The 15,038-nt window shown below is 45.6% G+C and overlaps 1 protein-coding gene across 1 annotated transcript in view; it reads left to right on the plus strand.

Moving 5' to 3' along the window:
• The first annotated feature begins 1,329 nt into the window (after positions 1-1,329).
• Positions 1,330-15,038, plus strand: part of LOC138301185 (ectonucleoside triphosphate diphosphohydrolase 8-like) — a 362,446-nt gene continuing 348,737 nt past the window's right edge. The window contains exon 1 of the mRNA XM_069241410.1: positions 1,330-1,472. The gene's annotated coding sequence lies outside the window, so the exon portion shown is untranslated. The remainder of the gene's footprint in view (positions 1,473-15,038) is intronic.

Here is a 15,038-nt window from a genome sequence, read left to right on the forward strand (position 1 = left end):
AAATGGTTCATATAAATCTTTACATGTGTCATGTTGCTTTAAATGAATGGCATATTTGTGTCAGTGGATGTCATATTCATCTTAACACCTGACATTATAATTTTAATATGGGGCATATCCATTTCAACATAGGTCAAATTAATTTCAATATATGCAATATTCATGTCGCTGTGTATCATATTGATTTCAAAGCATAACATTCCTTTTGACAAGTTTCATTTTAATGTCAGAATGGGTCATATTCAGTTTAAGGCATGTTGAATTAATTTCAAAAGGGCTCATATTCATTTCATGTCATATTCATCTTAGCATCTGTCATATTCCTTTCAATAGATTTCTCATTCATATTAACGCATGATATTGATTTGAACATGACTCATACCAATTACAACACATATTATAATCATGTCAATGTATATCATATTACTTTCAATGCAAACCATATTCATTTTTTTTTATAAATGTAATGTTCATTGCACATTATGGGCCTGATTCTAACTTTGGAGGACGGTGTTAACCCGTCCCAAAAGTGGCGGATATACCACCTACCGTATTACGAGTTCCATAGGATATAATGGACTCGTAATACGGTAGGTGGTATATCCGCCACTTTTGGGACGGTTTAACACCGTCCTCCAAAGTTAGAATCAGGCCCTATATTCCTTTCAGAATAATGCATTTTCATTTCAGTACATTATATTCATTTCAAGCTGTCATATTCACTCCAATGCGTGTCATATTCTTTTTGGCATGTGTCAGTCATTTCAAGAAATGTCTCATTCTTTTTTATGAATATTATATGTGTTTCATTGATTGCTTTATTATTTACAGTGAGGGCCATATTTATTTCAGTATGATTGATATATATTTCAGTATATCTCTTACTCAATTCTGAGTGTGAGTTATTCAGAATAATCACTAAGTAGCATATTCACTTTGCCTGGTTTCATATTTGTTTTGGTTCAAGTCAGATTCTCTCTGCCAGGTATCATATTTTTTTTTAAACATAGTACATTCATTCTTGTGTGTGTCATATTCATTTTGCAACACGCAATGCATTCCAGGAGGTGTCCTATATAGGGAGCTATAATTTTGACATGAGTGGCTTCCCATATCCCAAGCCTTTTGGCGGCAGGCTCGCTAGTGTCACGGGTGCCAAGCAGCAACAGCTTACCTGCTGCATGACACTAGCAAGTTGGCAGTGAGTGTGGCTGAGGCAAAGTCCTTCAGCACACTGGGCAGACCTGCCCTGCGGGGTGGCGGGTCCCAAGGCTCGCTAGGGTCAAGCTTCCAGGATGCCAACACGGAGAGCCATTGGCCCCTGGGAGGCGTGGGAGGAGTGTGCAGGCTTTAAGAGCCGTGCTGGGGAGAGGGAGAGACATTCCTTCTCTGCTGTGTCAGAGCGCGCACCTTGACCGGTTTAACGTTTAATAGCCGCAGAGCAGCAGCGGATCGATCGAGAGCACGGCACTGTAAGTACAAACTACTTATTTCGGGGCGATATCTCAATGACTGAATGCTCCTGCCGCAGAGATCCCGTGTGACCAGTACAGCTGGTCTCAAGTTCACAATGTATGCGAGCGTGCGTTTGCGCGTCATTTTGTCCACAGGCTCAAGTTCTGGTGGGGTATGCCGGCCTTTCATCCTTCTAAGATTGTTAATATGAGCCTCGTTGATGTACGTAATAGTAAAGTATGAAACTTCAGTGCTTAGATATCCTCCCATTTTGAAGTGGCCAGTAAGGCGCCAATAAAGCACCGAGTTATTAAAGTTTTTTTTAATGCGCAAGATTTCCTGATACCTCTATGAATTCCTGCCTTTTACTTTCCTTTTAGAAGTGAACTCCAGGGCTGTAATATGCTCCACACGTGGACGTACTTCGTACCTGTCAAATGAGCAATTTGCTCTTCCGATTTCTCATCAACTTTCCTGGGTGGCGCTTAAAGCCCGAGCAGGGCACTTAAACGCTCAAAGAGCTGAGACCACGATGGGTAGACACGGAAAAGAAACAAAAACTGTCATCTTCCTTTTCCGTTTCATAAATAACTCTGTAAAATGGTTGGCTGCATCCACAGTGCATGCCAGTTCTAATCCATGTTGTGTTGCAAAAATGCTTAGAGGTACTATTTCTAAAATGTAATTAGGTTTCACTATGTACACCGAGTACCTCCAATTTAAAAAAAAACACTACCCTTTCTCCCAGCACAAACCTCCATGGTGAACAACTAGACCAGTGCTTAATTTGTGCTTGTTGTTTCCGGTGCTGAGCACCGGCGCTTATTTTTGAGGGCCGGGGCTTATTCTTATGCCTCAAGCATTTGCTGCGAGCAAAAGACACATATGAGAAAGACGGAAGAAGGAAAAACTAAAAAGCATCATAAAGGGAGAAAGTAGAAAGTTGCAGGATGAGCTGAAGGGGCAAGGGTGGCCGTAAATGGATTGAAGAGGCCTAAAATGGCTTCAGGATTACGCTGCCTCAGTATTCAGTGCTGGCAGATTTAATTACAGCAGCCTTGTGTTTAAGAGAAGGGCTTTGAGCACCGGCACCTCTTTATTTTCAAAATAAGCACTGAACTAGACTATTCCGAACTCTGCAGAACATGGGAGAACATGTTGTTGTTGTTATTATTATTATTACTATTATTATGTCTCATTCAAGATGTTGAACTCGGAATGGATAGGTAATACCAGACCTGGTAAACGGTGCACAACATTTGTATTTACTGCCTGTACAGGAGCGGCTCGCGGGACGTGGAAGGGGCGGGGCGGCACGCAGGGGGAGGGGGTGGGAGGGAATAAACATTAAAGTACATTAAATTAAAAAAAAAAAAAAAACTTACCTTGCTCCTCGCTGCACCCGGGCCACTCCTCTCCGTTGTCTTGCTGCAGGCACAGGCTGCAGGATTGGCTGGGAGCACCCTGGCAGACTGGGAGCCTGTGCAGGCTCTCTCCAGCCAAGCAGCTGTGTTGTCAGGCTGAAGAGAGCCCTCTGCGCATGTGTGTTTGGCTGGTCCGAGAAGGCTGGCCAAACATAAATGCGCTCTGCTTGTCACCCCCGTGGCCCCGCACCTTTAAAGGAAAAGCATAATAAACAATGTTTATTATCCTTTTCTTTCAAAGGTTTTGCAGCTGCCGCTGCTGCCGGGAGAATCGATGCACCTCCGCCGTAATGGAGGAGCCACCCCTGCTGCTGTACTATGGATCTGATAATGATCCCCACTGTTTCAATGTTGCTGACATTTTTTGTAATATGTGAAAAGTTTGTAAAAACAGTAATTTTTTGTAATTTACATGTGTAAAATATTGACATATGGTAGCCTTCTTTCACACCCCCTTGCACTCCATCAAGATTGTCAGGAGGGTTCGGTTACAATATGCCTTCCCTTATGAGTTAGAAAAAAGAAAAGTGAACACTATTTGCCCATATTTATCAAGGTTTTGCATCACTCTTGCGCCAAGGGGATGCAAGGATGATGCAAAACCCAAATGAGATTTACCGAGCCACGCAACTCCATCTTGCATTGCCCTGCATGGCTTGATAAGTCTAGAGTAACGCAAGGCATTGTAAATTGCCACCTTGTGTTACTCTGCGGCAGGGAGGCGTGCCACACATCCACCCATGCATTCTGACACATTCCCAGATTTACCAACACCAATAGACATGGGAATCCATCAGAAATGTTCGCCTCCGCACCAGAGGTGCAACAAGGAGAACTATCTTAATTTCTCCTCACTGTTTCCTCTTTCTAATTGTGCTACACTGTACAGCACACACAGAAAGAGGAAAATGCTTCTGAGGATTGTTTTTGTGCAGGAAGGTGTACCTTCCTGCACAAAAACAAACCTGTCTACATGGTGCAAGTGGGCCTGCATTGGCATAGGCATCATCAGTTTGTGCACCAGCGCAGGCAGAGAGCAGGGATGCGATGTACAATGTTAACTACGACACGTTGGAAAACAAACGTGGAGGGCATCTGTTATTAATTTTCAGTGATCTCCTTTAAGGTTATCTAAAAATCTGGGGGTGCTTCTGCACCTCCCCACCCCTAGTTCCATCACCAGTGGGCCTGTGTTTCTGTGGCTTGCAGTATCTTGATTACGCGCCATTAGGGTTTTTTATGCTGTATGTGTATCCTCACTGCTTGCAGTGCTTATTTTGTAGTAAAAACGTGCTGGTGCCCAAAGCTTGCCTCTGAAACACGATGCTTTGGTTACGCCCAGAGGAGTATTTTTTCTCACCTCACCAATTGGCTGACCTCTTATGTAGTGCTTACAATGTGTTACAGCTCAAAAATGCACTTAATCACCACACATTCAATTTTGTATGTCATGGATGCATTGAATACAGAAAGATATTAGGGACACATTTACAAATGTTTTAGGTGTCGCAAATGGATAATTGGGCTGTTTGTGACCGCTAAATAGCCTTTTGACACGTACTAATCCTATTTTGTGATATGGGAACCTATTACCGGATCACAAAATATGGTTTGCGATTCCGTATTAGGAAGGGGCATGTTAAGGGTGTCCCTTCCTAATACCGACTCACAGAAGGATATATAAATGTTTTGCGGTGGGAATGCGATTGCAAAACATTCACAGTTTACCACCAACTTCAAGTTGGTGGTAGCCCATTCACAAATGGGATGGGGTCCTTGCGAATGGGGAGGCAAACATTTTTTAAGAGCAGGCACTGGTTAACGGACCATTGGCTACTCTTAAAAAAGGAAAAGAAAACTATTAATTTTTGTTCTAGAAAGGCATCCCGTTTTCCTTTCCTGTGATTTTGGTCATTCCCAAATGGTGACAAATTGCGACCTGCCTCATGAATATTGATGAGGCAGGCCTATTTGCGACCCACTGGGAATCTAGAACACATTGTTGTATATCTCAGTTTGTGATTTCCTGATTGAGATTCTCAAAAAGTCACAATTAGGAAGTCACAAAATTTAGCAATTGTAATTGTGGCTCATAGGGCCAGATTTAAGAAAAGTGGCCCTACAGTTTTCTTGCACCCATTAGTGCCCCGTAACGCCACCATGTGTGTGCCGTATTTAATATAAGGCACAACATGGCGGTTGTTAGGGAACTAGCGTCATCATTTTTTATGCTACTTTGGCACTTTGCATGATTAACATCAAAAAATGTGATGCTAACCCTGCAAAGCCCATTGAGGCCCACTGTAAACAATGCTGTGCCTCCTTTTAATGCCTGCTCTGAGCAGGCATTAAAAGTGGCAACAAAAACTGACGCAAAGAAATTTCTTAGATTTCTGTGTGCCATTTTTCGCCCCTCCCTAACGGGGGAATGCCGCCTTTGCATACATTATGCCTAGCGTAGGCATGATGTAGCGCAAAGGGTTACAAAGTGGCACAATGCATGCATTGTGCCACTTTGTAAATTTGGCATGACGATTTTGGCATTGTTGGGCCACATTAGTGTAAAAAAAATACACTAATGTGGCGCAAGGCTGCGCTACTGGTGCTTAAATCTGCCCCTTAGTCTTTTGTCTTTGTGTAGAAGTAGCCCTTTTTACCTAATATTTTTTAAAGGGCTCTAATTTCAACCTAGACCTATTGACTTTGCCAATGCTTTTTGGATTTGTAGTCCTATGTGAGTTGTTTACGCTGGTCCAGATTTTGTTCAAGGAGAGTATGGCTCCCCATTATGGAATTTAATTACACTATAACCGTCCAGTTGTTGGTGACTGAAAGTTTTACCTCTTGACCTGGAATATAAGCCTTTTCAGTTCATTTCTTAGCTGGTCATCCAGTTTTTAACTAGAAACTTTTTTTCTTGGCAGTCATATCGAAGTTCAAACAGAGGGCTTCTGCGTATCCGCTCTTAGAATTATTTTAGAGTGTTCTGGATTTCATTTTATTGTTTTCTTTGAGAACGCAGAATTTCCCATTAATCAAATTAAATCCATTGTCGAAAAACACATGATTCCAGCATTGCTTAATTTGAGCCGGTGGTTCCACAGGTGCGCTCTCCCATAACCCTGGCACTCATTTTTGGGGGAAAAGCACTTTTTTTCCTCAGTAGTCTTTAATCTGAGCAAGAGAAAAAATACAACTGTCTTTAAGAGCGAGAAAAAGAGCAGCCTTTAATCTAGAGCAAGAGAGATCGAAACAACAGTTTTTAATCTGGGCAAGAGATAGAAAAACAAAAAAAGCGAGGCGGAGAAGGAGAAACACAAAGACGGAAAAACAGTGACAAAGGGAGAAAGGATGAAATGACATCTGCAAGAGAGAAGTAGAGAGGCAGAAAGCTTCTGATGGTAGATAAGAGACACGAGGTGGAATTGAGACTACCCCGCCTTGTTATTCAACACATCGATCACCGGCAATTATGGATTTACAAATTAAACACTAGGGGCCAGATGTATCATTTTCCGAATTTGCGATTCGGAAATTGCGAGTCGGTGTGACTCGCAATTTCCAAATCACAAATTCGGATGCAGAACGGTGTCTCAGACACCATCTGCGATTCGCTATGGGGTTGCAAAGACCCATCTCATTAATATTAATGAGGTGGGTCGCATTTTGCGACCCCATAGCGAGTCCCTGCACTCACAGGGATGGTGGCCTGCTGAAGTCAGCAGACCTCCATGTCTGTGACTGCTTTTTAAATTAAGCAGTTTATTTTATTTTATTTTGCAGCCCGTTTTCCTTAAAGGAAAACGAGTTGCAAAATAAAAAAAATAACAAAACCATTTGGTTTCGTTTTTTCAGAGTAGGCAGTGGTCCATTGGACCACTGCCTGCTCTGAAAAACCCTTTTTGGCAACATTCACAAAGGGGAAGGGGTCCCATGTGGACCCCTTCCCTTTTGCGAATGGGTTACCACCAGTGTGACACTGGTGGTAACTGAGAATTGCTTTGCGAACGCATTCACGGTCACAAAACAATTTAGCATAGCGATGCGAGTTGCAAATAGGAAGGGAACACCCCTTCCTATTTGCGAGTCGCATTCACAATTTGCAAGTCGGTACCAACTCGCAAATTGTGAATGAGCATCGCAAACGGCATTTTGCGTGGTGCAAACTGTGATTTTCGCAGTTTGCACATGCAAAATGCTTGCTACATCTCGCCCTAGATTTCAATACCACTTAATAAATTGAAACAATCATTCGATTGGAACACGAGATATGGCAGGCACCCTTTATTTTAGCGCAGTCACCGGGACCTGCTCGTAGGGTCTTGTTGGTAAATTGGAGAACTGTTGTGCATAAATCATTTTTACTTGCTTGCAAGCTCCGTTTTGTTCTATTTTTTTTATTAAAATGTATTGACCTTCAACAATAAAAATAAACAGAAAGCAAGTTATAATGAACGGACATGCAACATACAATTGTGGTCATACCTGTCAGTAGGGGTAGTACCAACATTCCTGCATTTCCACATCCCCGATCCCAACCATCAGCCTATGACTACACAGTAAGTCATTCAACCTTTACCACCCTCCCAGCTGAATCCATAGGTTGACTAATATCTACTGAGTCTACCCCTGCCCACAGTGTGGGTAGCATTAGGACGGGGAATGCGACTCACCAATAGGGGCGTAGCTTCGGGGAGGGTGTTTGGGGTGTTACACCCCCAGAAAAATGTATTATATAGTAAATAGTAGGGTACACGTGTTTTCAGTCGGGTATAGTAAGGTGTCTGTCGGATTTCACCTGGGATTTTTAGATACCCACACTGACAAAAACATGCATAAGGACACACATGCTCTGGATCTCTCTCTTGGAGGCCTTAACAATTATTAATTTGAAAATGTATTGCTTGTCATATAATCTATTTTAATAAAATACCCCGCTTGATTGTTGGGAAATCTGAAGCTCACACCCCCTCCCCCAAGTCTTACTGACCAAGCTACGCCCCTGCTCACTGGTTGTTACCTACTTTGTGGGACCAATCACCGCAGGTACAGATCAAAACATAGAGGAACCCGCACATCCCACTGCCAGTCAGGGTGCTGCAGGCCCACAAGGGGAAGAGCTGGCCTCCCACTTCACGTCCACACGTTTAACCTCGTCCAGTGACCCCTTCCATGCCCTCACCAACTCTATGGAGCCCCTACCCCTTTTGGTGTCACTTTTGGGGTACTGCTTTCACATTCAGCCCACCTAATGAGATCTCCCTTCCATTGATCAGTCTGCGACCCCACTGAGGCTTTCCAATTTATAGTTATAAGGTGCTTTGCTATAATCAAGGCAAAGTCTATAAACCTGGAGGTGACTTTATACTTTGCTGGACTTGGGAATAACCCCAGTAAGCGTGTAATTGGTGAATGCAATCTATGTCAATCAGTGATGTCATTAATAAAGCCCCCTCTGTTCCACACCTGGGGCAGGAACCGAAGCATTGGGGTTTATTTTATTAATTCTACCTGGCACAAGATATGCCCTGTGAATAATATAGAAATTAATCAGTGTGAAGTGGGCATTTCTAGAAACCTTGGGAACCTGCTTCAATCATTTCAACCAATCAAGGTCACTGATTGGTATACCAAGGTCTGCCACCCAAAGGTCCTGCAGTGTTGACAAGGAGAGCCTGCGAAGCACCGGATTCAGATTCGAAAACGCTCTATGTGTGCCCGAGGCAGGGCACAGAACATGGCAACTTTGCTGCTGAGAGGGCTCAGACTGTCCACCCCCCACCATTCTTAAACAGCAGCTACTATCGCCCCATAGAGTAGAAATTTTCCCGCAGGTAGGTCAAAGTCAGTCCGTAACTCCTCAAACGATAACAAATTCCCACCTCGAAAGCGGTCACCCACCCGTTCAATGCCCACACCCAGTCCCATCCAATTACCAGCATAGGGTAACACTGGCAGTGCCCGTAAAGGAATATCAAGCGAGAACTGAGCTTGCGTTCTGGTCTTCTGCAACCAGCAGTGCTAAGGTACTGCTAGCAATACACAGTGCCCAGTCTTCATCTGCCTAGCATCCAGTAACAACTGCATCAGTTCCCAGTATGTCAGGACAGTGGCATCCTCAACCTGTTCATCACTTCTTCTAGCATGCATCTATCTAGAAACTGTAGCAAGGTGAATGTATCATATGGTATGACTAGGTAGCCTTACCATGAAATACCAACACAATACCCAGTAGAGGACCTCGGAATCACTCTCAGGAAATCCTAGCTCAGTCCTGGTAGTATGGCAAAGAGCACTCAGGCTACTTAGAGGAACGTGTGTAAAGCATTTCACATTACAAACATGAACGATAAGTAAATGACACGACTCAACAGAATCCAACACCAATTTAGAAAAATAGATTAGATTTTAATCTTAATTTAGACACCAAAACAAACTTTGTAGCTTTTGTACAGCTGGAGGTGTGAATTTTCAAGTCTTTAGGAAATACAGTACTTTGCAGATTTAAAGGGCTTCCATTGAAGTCAATGGGGAAAACATCAGAGTGCACTCGGGCACTTGTAGGGTGACTTCCGATGAACCCACGGGACGTTAAGGTTCTATTGGGCCAAAGACCAAGATTCAACAGTCAGAATTTTGTTACCTTGCCCAGGGAGTCTTGTTGCAGAGGTGGCCTGCTTGTCCTTTGTGCTGAAAGGTCCACAGTGGCTGGAGCGTTTTGCACTCAGTTGCAAAACAGGTCTTGGGAGTGGACTCACTCTCTTCCCTTTGGATGTAGAGATCTTTGGGGGACAAAGATCAGAGCCAGGAATCAACGCTTGGATCTTCACCACCTCGTCTGGTGGCTCTGGGTGCAGAGATGACTCCTAGCTCTCAATCACAGTGCTGGTCATGCCAAAGATTCTTTGCTGCTCAAGTTGAAGTCATTTCCTTCAGGTTGCAATCACACAGGGGAGGGGTCACTGGCAATGTTAGTCTCTATGCTTTGGAGGTGTCCTGGAGTCAGTGAATGTTGTGAGGCAGTCAGTTTGCGGGCAGGCAACAGACAAGCCTTGGTAGCTGCAAGGGTGGCCCACGGGCTTTCTGAAAGCTAGAGGTTATTTGGCGGGGAGTAGTGGCTTGAAACCTGGCACGGGCCTCACTCCTACTCTTAAGATGCTGGGCATTGAGTTTCATTAGGCTCAGAGGCACAGAGCCTGTCGGGTCACAGTTCTTCGATCTCCACCCACCTCTACTCCTGCAGTTTACCACTCAGGGAAGTCTTCCTTAGTGTTTCGGTGTCCACTGGGGGTCCTTCTTGCTGGGACCGATGAGTCTTCACCTTGGGCACCCGTCAGGTACACGGTTCCAGTCCTGGTCTCCTTAGGTCACTATGTGTCCTCTTCTTTGTGCTGGGAATGGAGTCCAGGTCCTGTTGTTGGTGCAGACGTCTATTTGTGCTTCTTTCTTCTTTTCCAGGTAAGATCTAAGTTCTGCTGCCAGGGGAGCCCTTTAAATCCTGGTTTAGGGGGTGTTCAAGGGTGTGAGGGACAGTGGCCAATGGGCTAATAGTCCTTGAGGCTAGTCCGCCCCTGCAGGGATGACTTCCTGTGGGAGTATGTCACTTTCTACCAAGAACCCACTATTATTAGGGACTGCCAAGATGGAAGAACCCTCCAGCTGTGCAGACCTCCTAGCCCACTCTCAAGGTGTGGCTAGTCCTTGATGGTGCATACCTCCTGCATCGCTAACTTCCCACCTGCCTCACCTGACAGGGTGGAAAGGGCCTTTTCCTCCACTGGGGGGGACAGCTACTTACACAATAAAGGCAGGTCAAGTCTTTGAGGCTCACAGCACTGATACTTTTCCCACTAGCCAGCCTGGGAGGAGGTGTGACCTCTTTACTGCTCAGGCCCTTTGTCTTACATCCTTCCAAAGTGCTAGCACCACTGGCAGGAGGTCAGATACTTGTCTGGGGTGATAGCGGCTCGGGAGAGCCCCCCAAAACAGTACAGGACTCAGTAACTTGGTGGGCACCCTCTAAGGATGCCACCTGGGATTCTGTTTTTTAATCCTAACCATGGGCAACATGTTCAGGTCTACAAAGCACAGTGTTTGATACCAAACATGATGGGATTCTGCTGGGCCATTGCAGAGCTGGGCATCTGAGCATTGGTCAGATGCCAGCCCATGTTATCCAATGGGCTACTAGGTACTCAGCCCGGCATCGCGTTTTAAATGCCAGCACAGGGGCATATGTGCTCCTACACACATGTCCTCACTCATGGGGCAGTGTACCCTGCCTCCTGGACTAGAGGGGGCCTGCCTTAGGAGTGACTGATCTGTCCATGGGCAGTAACCTGCCCTGGTGTGGGCAGAGTCTCACTCAAGCAACAAGCTGCTCGTGCAGGCTGACATGTCAGCTCTGCAGTCTCTCTTTTACTTGGGATATTCAGGGTGGCACAATCAGTGTGCAGTACCTGATGTCCCCCTTTACCACCCTTGCCCAGGGTACCCTGGGTACCATTTACTAGGGATTTACTGGGGTGGTAAGGTCCTTGCCAGTTGGTCTATGCAATTCGACATACAATTAAAGAGAAAGAGCATTGGCACTGGGGCCTGGTTTACAAGCCTCAGTACACTGACAGGTCAAAAACAACAGCATATGACAGCTAAAAGTGGGGGGTGACCATTCAAAAAGGGACTCTTTTCAGCAGAAACCCACTGCATCTGGGCAGCCAAACAATAAGATTCAAAGTCCGGGGCTGCCAGTCCCTTCTCTGCCTTCCTCTGCCATTGGACACTGAAGTTTAGCTAATGCCACTTGATGCCTGCCCTATTCCAGATCAAAGCAGTGAGCAGGGTGTCAATATCCCAGAAAATACTCCTAGGGACAATCAATAGTGCAGCAAAAATATACAACAGCCGTGGCACGGGCTCCATTTTGGCAACCTCTATGCGCCCGGCCACCAACTGGGGCAGGGTTTTCAAAAACTCTACCCACGCCCTCAACGCTGCAACTGCCATCCCTATGTTGCCCTCCAGAAGGTCCCTTTACTCATAGTATAGTCAGACCCCTAAATATTTCAGAGAATCAGGTTCCCACTCCAACCCTTCTGGAAGCAGGGGTGGTATCTCGCTTGCCAGGATGGGAAACAGGCTGTACTTTTGCCACTTAATACGGAATCTCAATATGTTCCCAAAGCTATCAAGCAATTGAATCGCCTTCACCGCGTTTGTCTCAGCATCTTTTAAGAAGACCAACATATCATCCTCATACAATGCAATGTGATGCAACACCCCACGGCATACAAAGCCATTGAAATCTAGCCCCATTTGTGTCATACAAGTTAGGGGTTGCACAGCCAGTGCAAATAGCAGCGGTGACAATGGACACCCCTGATGGGTCCCCCGACCTATTGTGTATGTATTGGAGATTATGGGCCTTATTACGACCTTGACGGAGGGCTTTCCTCCTTCACAAATGTGACCGATATCCCGTCCGCAGTATTAGGAGCTCCATTGAATATAATGGGATCGTAATCCTGTGGACGTGATATCCGTCACATTTGTGATGGAGGAAAGCCCTCCGTCAAGGTCGTAATAAGGCCCTATGTCCCCTGTTTTAACCCGTGCAGTGGGATTAGTTTCTAACAGTTTAGTTCAGGCCACAAAGTTCCTCCCTAGGTTCATTGCACCCAACACTGTGTAACGGTACGCCTAATGCAGGCTATCAAATGCCATATTAGTGTCCACTGCCATAACTACTCCATCATCCTCTGTACAGGCCCCATATTGCAGTATATTCAGCAGTCTCTGGGTATTGAGTGCTGTGTTCTGACCAGGCAGGACCGGTTTTAGGGCAGTGTGACTGGTGCAGCCGCATTGGGTGCGGACCTGGGGAGGGGGCTCTGTGTTTAGCAATAACTTATATTTTTAAAACACCTGCAACAAAGTTCCTTGTGTCCAACTTTCAGGCAGCAATAAAAAGATCCAAAAAACTATTGCAATTAATGTTCCTACTATAGAGAGAGATCAGAATTTTGTCTAGTAGCAGTTTTAACTCACCATAAAGTAGTGCAGAGGGTTAACAAACCAGATGCAAAGAACGCATACCGGGCAGATCACAGATCTGTATTTTAGGTGGTAAGCTGTGTGGATTACATTTTGTCACAGAGGTTCTTTTGTTACCTCAGTTCATAAGACACTACCCTAATACAGAAGAGTGACTGTTATGGAACTCTCATCAAAGACCTGCATGTAAAACTGCATGAAATAGGTTAGGACGTTATGTTTTTTCCCCCATCTTTCATTATCTATTCCTAATGTTTCTAAAAAAGAGTTTGTTTGGGTAGATCTACATTCTTATAATAAAAACAGCCTTTACCAGCACTTTAAAAAAAAAGAAATGTATGTGAGAGAAGAGCTATGGAGGGATGAGGTGCACCTTTGCCTAGTGGTACTGAGGGAATCCAAAGAGGGGTCATGGAGTGGGGGGCGCCAAAAATGATTGTCACACTGTGCTAAAGCTGGCCCTGCGACCAGGTAAAAAGCCTGCCTTGTCTCGGTGGATTAATTTGGTCATGTGTGTCAAGAAGTGGGTTTCTAGCACCCGACTCCGAATTTTTTAGTTGACATTCAGCATCGACAACGGGTGATATGCCTTCATGTCATAATGGGGGCATCCAGGTTTAAGCAACGAAATCGCCAACCCCTCTTTCATGGAGAGCTACACTTCTTAGCTGCACTATACATCTCCACCAATCTGGGTGCCAGTTGTTCCTCTTGTGTAGCTTCAACAAGAGATTGAGGGGGTCATTATGACCCTGGCGGTGAGTGGAAATGTGGCAGTACATACCGCCACATTATGAGAATGGCGGATTGGCTGTAGCCGACCTGCCACTTCTCCACTCATACCGCCAAGGCGGTATCAGCCACCGGGCAGGAAATGTCAATCTCCAGCCTATCGACCGGCACAGTACCGCTGGCGGCATTATTAGCCTGCCTACCACCATGGTTTTCGTGGCATTGGCAATGCCACAAAAACCATGGCGGTAGGCCCTACTGGTGACAGGGAATTCCTTCCCTGTCACTCGTACCCGGCTCCCCCAACACTCACCAGATGCCCCACACCTCCCCTCCATCCAAACTCCCCTCACCACCCACCCCCGATCAACACACACACATCCCCACCCCCTCCGATCCACAAACACACTCCCATACACGCACACACACACCACACAACTGACCCCACAACCACTCACACATCACCCCCTCCCCACCAGTCACAGTATCCCTCACCCCCCTCCCCACATACATGCACAGACTTTCACATGCATCACGCATACACCCATTCACTAACACTGCCATACACGCATTCATACACACACTGCATACACGCATTCATACATACACTGCATACATGCATTCATACATGCTTACTTACAGACATACTGACACACATTCTTACAAAGATCACACTGACATGCAGACACGCACTCACTTCACTATTCTTACACTCATTCGCTCACACGCATACAAAGATGCACACTACAAAACACACACAGACGCATTCACACACTCACTCACACATTCATGCACACACTCAGACACATACCCCCTGCATCCCCCACCCCCTCCCCTGTCAGAAGCCTGACTTACCTTGGTGGAGGAGGTCTTCTGGCAGGGAATGGGAAGGGGTAGTGCTACCGCCAGCAGCGCCTCACCAGCCGAACACCGCCAGGCCGTATTACTGGTCATAATACAGCTGACGGCATTCTACTGGTGGGGCGGTGCAGTTGGTAGCAGCGCTAACTTACTACCGTCCACCAGCATGAGCATTGCCAGATTTCTGCCCTTATTGTGGCGGAAGTCAGGCAGTGCTCATAATATGGCAGAAGGATGGTAGACGCGGTGGCGGTATTTTGGCGGCTGTCACCGCAGCGGTAGGCGGTTTTTACCGCCAAAGTCAAAATGACCACTTGAGTCCAGGCATTCTCTTCCATAAGAAATAACTTCCTTCTTGTTTGAAACTAGCACTCCTGTCACTTCCCAACTTGGGACATTCTCTCAGTTTCAATTCAACAGTGAATACTGCCTAGTGGTGGCCTGATCAGCATGGAGAATGTTCTATCCACTGCCCCCATATCGTTACATGCTTCTGCGAGCAATCTTGGGTGA

Source organism: Pleurodeles waltl, chromosome 6 (assembly GCF_031143425.1).
Source record: "Pleurodeles waltl isolate 20211129_DDA chromosome 6, aPleWal1.hap1.20221129, whole genome shotgun sequence".
Taxonomy (NCBI): domain Eukaryota; kingdom Metazoa; phylum Chordata; class Amphibia; order Caudata; family Salamandridae; genus Pleurodeles; species Pleurodeles waltl.